General features: G+C 36.3%; 1 long non-coding RNA gene across 1 annotated transcript; it reads right to left on the minus strand.

The window, feature by feature from the left end:
- Nucleotides 1–523: 523 nt before the first annotated feature.
- LOC310717426 lies at nt 524–3038 on the minus strand. Its single transcript, XR_014530837.1, has 2 exons — nt 2762–3038; nt 524–2133 (listed from the first exon to the last, which is right to left on the minus strand). It is a non-coding gene; the product is annotated as an uncharacterized lncRNA (long non-coding RNA).
- Nucleotides 3039–5830: the final 2792 nt, after the last annotated feature.

Genomic DNA, 5830 nt, shown 5'->3' on the forward strand with positions numbered 1-5830 from the left:
CTTTATTAATGTTAATTAATAGCTAATGTCTTTGTTTTTTAAACTTAGGAGTCATAAATTCTGATTCTGATAAATATAAGACGGTTGCCCAGATCTAAGGCTAAACAATGATATAATTTTTGACAGACTGTGTTAATGAACTATGAGGCCTCTATGTCTTCTCACTGCCCATTAATTATAATGCATATTTAATGAGTCCTCCTGCACTCGGCTGCATGCTCCCAAGGGCATCGGGTTACAATCAAAGGAGGAAGGGTGCATTTAGGGAGACCGAAGCCAGCCAGGAACGACTACTCTTAAAGACTCAGTTTTTTATTAAAACATGTCTTCACCTAAACAATTTACAAACATTGCATTTATTTTACCAATATGTAAATGTGTTTGTCGTATTGTGCAATTTGCATATTTCCCTATGATCTATGCAAAGTATTAAGAATTATTTCCCTCTTTCTAACCACAGTGTTTAATCCACAATCAGTGACAAATCAGGCATATCCGACTTAATGCACTTTAAACTCAACAATTATCTTAAAGCGACATCTTTATTTATTTAACTTAAATGCTTTATCGCTAGTCATGAATGTTTAAAAAAAATCCATGCAGGCGAACTTTTCAAATGTTGGCCCTCCCACAACGTTCAGAGTCCACTCCCTCCCCTTTGTCTTTATCTTCTCGCTTTGGTCTACCTCCATCCATCCACCGTAACCCCCCACATCACCACACCCCAAGCAATCCGGTTTATGGTATAAGCTGTGTAGGCTTGAAGGGGGGTTGGGACTGACAAGAAGTTTGCCATCCTCATTAAAGAAACATTTACTAATTAAATGATCATGTTACGTTTTCGAGCATGTGTAAGAACTACAACTTTGAATGATGAACAGAAACTGCGTTTCATCATCCTGCACTTTTAATAGGCCCATTTTTATCCATGATAATGACGCTTAAGACTATTCCAATCCATTATTATAATGTGCTTTGAGCTTTGAGTAGACACATGAGCACAGAAAAGATGTGCATAATGAGATTAAAGGAGAAGGAATGAGCAATGCTGGTGTAACTGAGCTTTGCCGAAATGTGACTTGTAGGTGCTTCATTCCCTGTTTTTCATTAACAGGTGAATTATTTTTTTTTTTTTTACTTTTGACCCGGTTCATGAGGACAAAGGTCTGTATATTCCAAAAAGGCAGCAGTAGATGACATGCATGCCAAACATTTAATTCTCTAATAGCCTAACAATAGTCTTGACATTGGCCAGATCGGATGCTTCTTATCTGAATAACATGCTCCAGTGTGCGAGCAATGATATTATTCAATGGTATATTCTCTTTTTATGTAACATCGTGTGCGTCCACTTAAAACAAAATGCTCAAAATGCTTTAAATAGTTTAAGCTTTAAAGGTTTTTATTGACGTTTGAAATTTCCACTAATAAGTTTTTGGTTTGAGGGTTTTTGCATTTGTTCTGCTTAGCTTTGTGTGTCTACTCGGACCTGAATGAATCATGCAGTTCTACAGATATAATAAACCCACAATTGCAAAAGGTGTGTACAGGTGTAACAGTGAACCCATTGCACACTGAAATAAGAATATGAATAAAACAATTGCTTATACTTATAGCCCTATACATTGCATTTTAAGCATGCTTGAATTGCATGCACAAGCTCACTTCCCTTGCTTTTACTTTATTTTTATTTTTTTATGTCCTATTTATTTATTGCATGCAAAATACTGCAGTTTTTAAATAAATGCACTACATGCATGCAGTTCTGTGCAATGCAATATATGCAATGGACACTTGTGCTGGTCTTTATGGTGTATGTTGTTTATGGTGAACCCACAAAGAAACGTGCTTTCGGTTCAATTAATCCTCGAAAACGCAGGGATCCTCAATTCAATTGATCCTCGAAAACCCTTTGTCGTGCACGGACATAGTGGCGTGCACGACAAAGGGTTTGACACGGTGCACGACTTTCACGCTTCGCCTCGTGCAAATCCGCGATCCAGTTCCCGCGTTTTCGTTTTCGCCCAGCCATTGTTGGCTCGGGTTTCGTTTCCGCGTCCGTCCTCCGCCGCGCGCTCGTGTCGCGCCGCCATTTTGTGTCGCGCGCGCGCCCAGTCGTTCCTGTCATGGCGCCTTGTGTTGAACAAAGAACAACATCTCCCATTAATAATATACGATCGAAAGCACGACATTTACACATCTAAATAAATAAACATCAGATCTTATATAACACATGAGTGATAGACATGAAGAAGAACCGGTGAGGGATCTAAAATCTAAAAAATATCAAGGATGATGGATGAAAATGGTGAATTCCCTCTCAACATGCTAGTTCCCATTCTGTCCCATTATTGTATATGAAAATTGAAGAATCCCCAATAGATCACCAACAACGATGATCTCACTATTCTTCATCTTAGTTTCATTGTTATTCAGGATTAGTTTGGTTAATCCTCTTCATTCATACACCAAATAACACTGAAAGCATCTCCAAACACATGAAATACAGGTTGGTTTAACCACATGTAAACATCATCGCATATTCCAACAATCTAAGATCTTTATCAGCTATAACATGGCCTACAGCTTATACCTGGTATTCTCTTTTCTACTAAAGACTTTTGAAGCTTTGCAAAACAGCTACATAACCCGGTCTTTCATTAAATACCCATTTGGTTGAAGTCACAGAGATTTTGAACCATGTTACACATAAATATGGAACTGCAAATGATAATCGGTCTAAAAACATAAGCCTTTTCACCCTGGTGTAGTGTCCATCATGGTATAGTAGTCCACCCTGGATCGGTTTCTCTCAGAACATCAGCTTATCTGGTTGATTTTAATGGTTAGTTGTATTGGTAGTCCCAAAAGCCACTGGAAACTCCTTCAAAATATTTTTTTTCTAGTATATCAATAGCTGTGTGGTCCCAAGAAATATGTCTCAATATTTAGCACAGCTAGCCTTGAAGGATCGCTTCTCTAATAAAGTTAATAAATGTATAAAACATTTTCAATATCCAACTTATTGTAATGAAGCTATAAACTCAACATGTAGCTGCACAGCATGTTTTGGCTGAATAACAAAGTCCCGAAGATATGAAGTATGTTGGCAAGCTGTATTTAAGGTCTTAAAATATTTGGCCTTGGTGCAGCTTTCTGTAAAAAAATGGATCTGCTTTGTCTAGTTGTTATTCTAGTTGGGCATTAAATTCAACTGGTCCGGTCAAATCTAAACATAAAAACCAAACAAACTGAGATTAACTTTATTTACCCAACATGTTACTGTGCCACTTTCGATTTTAGAAGCATCTTGACCATACACTTGTATTTTATTCTTTAACAAACCAAAATACTCAACATACTATAATAAAACCCTTTTTTAATAGCTATATGACCTGTTTTTGGCTGAGCTCCAAATTTCACCCTACTGTTTAAGTGCCTCCGCATTTTTTGTGTGAACTCTGTGAACATTGTATAAATCACTTGTTTGTACATGGCCTTATTTTAAACTTGTGCGTCTTTCTAATTGGAAATAACAGAAAAATGAATCACACAGCAATAAATTACGTTTGCTTCTTGTTCAATTTTAAGTGGTCTCATATTAAATGGACTATGCCCAGAATTCTACAGCTTATAGTCCACATTTTTCTCTGATAGGCCGCCGTTTAGGACTGAGAATATGACTACGATCCCTGCTGGGAGAGGCAGTAGTTATTGAGTGTTTCTGAGTGTTTGGACATCTTTGTGTCTTTGGCTGTGATTCGCACGCACGCATGACAAAAGCACAAAAAGAGCCTACAGGTCTTTACACCTCTTTTACTTTGCATATCAGTGCATTTAAATGGAAACAGAACACACAGGACCACATGCTAAGATAATTACTTTGGTGATCTTTACTATTTTGACGAGTAGATGAATATTCAGAAGAAAACAATGTAGGGAATTAAGGGGTTTAAGTCGTGAACTTGGTTTTATTGGAGAACTTTTCATTTAAAGCGAGGGCATATACTCAAACATTTTATTGTATTTTATTCTCCATTTTATTACATGCATTGGAACAGTAGTTTTTGTGCGATAGCGAAACTGATTTTTTTTTTTTAACTATAAGTCCAAACATTGGAGTATATTTATTTTTTGTTTATTTGTGAAAATGTACCTCATTTAAACCAAAATTTGTTTACGAGATGATGCAAATTATTGTTGTCTTGTAATGAACATGGTAAAACTGAAGGCCTGAAGCCAGCATAGCAGGATGTCTTTGGCCAGTCGTTGCATGTGAAGTCATAAAGGTGCCACTAGATGGTAGTAAATATCTCGAAAATAATTTTTGCATTTTAAAAAGGAAGCGGTTGGGAGTCAATTTTCCTGTCATGCTTTTTCCTGTCATGCTTTTTTGAAGGTTGTATAATTGAACAGGAAACAAACGGCTGTGGTTTTGTTTGGGTTTTTCTATTAAAAAAAATCAGAAATTATTAAAAATGCAATTTCTGCAGTAATACTTAGAAGTCATCTTTGAAGACTATGTAAATGTGAATATTCATTGAATTTATAGGAGCATCAAATGTTTATGCAGGCATACTAAATAGAGTATTCCTAATGTATGCATCTTTGGTAACGCATCTATTGCTTACTAATATTAGAATAATACAAATAAACAAACAATTTCTTAATTGTCTAATGCATAGTCCAAAAAACATCAATAATTTTTATCATTTATTTATTATTTATTTATTTTATATTGTGATACTGAATCTGAATAACCTATCAAACAAAATCGCAAAAAATGTTTAATTAAACATATACTCTTTTCGACAATAAAAAGTTTGTGTTAGCCAGTTTCGCCACTAGAGGGCGCTACAGTGCAGAGAAAGAGAACTGAAACCCGCGTCTTGTAAGCGTTCGACAGTTATTTTGATAGATTTAATAGATAGGTGTGGCAAATAATAATGTAAGTTGTTGCCTAACTTTTCTATTTTGTTTGTTTTATGTAGAGAATCTGATTATGTGTTATAAATAATGATTTGGAGATAATGTGCTCTCATCAAACTACAGACTATGGATTTAAATATGTGGAGGCTGACTAGAAAAGCCATCATTTCCAAAAAGGTTTTCTTCAAAATTATATAAAATATTAGGCAACTAAATGACAGGATCTGGATTTTTCACTGTAAACTTGAACTGAACTGCTAAGGTGAAAGTCCAGTTGGTCTTTTGAATTCTTTCCAAAAGCTCTGATTGCTCACACTGGCCAGGTGAAATTCCACTAGAGCAAATGTGGCAAGCAATGATAATGTTTTGTTTCTCTCTCTCTCTCTCTCTCTCTCTCTCTCTCTCTCTCTCTCTCTCTCTCTTTCTCTCTCTCTCTCTCTCTACCACCTTCTGTATCTGCCATGTGTTAACTCTCACTCATGATTAATTTACTAATACCTTTCACTTGTCTGTTTTCGCTTGTGTTTTTCCCCTCACATGTACTGAAACGTTGCACGTATCTCACATCTCACAACTGCCTGGAATCGACACCTGAAATCTAAAATCATAGGCAACACCAATTGACGATTTGATGTGAACAAGTGTTGTTTTGGAGAGACTTGCAATAGGCTCCTTACTAAGTAAAGATATAATTAATATTTAATCGGATAGGAGAGAATCCGGTCATGCGGTACACCAGAAAGACACCTGGCCTTGTGTTATGACCTGACTGTCTGGGTTTATGTGTGTGCACATGGGTTTAGCTGAATGCAACTACGAATAGCATTGCCCCCTACTAGTTAATCGGTTAGGGGTCTGAAAGGTTGTAATTTTAAGTGCAGAAACGTACAAAATTTAGCTT

The sequence above is a fragment of the Silurus aristotelis genome (assembly GCF_946808225.1).
Source record: "Silurus aristotelis genome assembly, chromosome: 22".
Classification (NCBI taxonomy): domain Eukaryota; kingdom Metazoa; phylum Chordata; class Actinopteri; order Siluriformes; family Siluridae; genus Silurus; species Silurus aristotelis.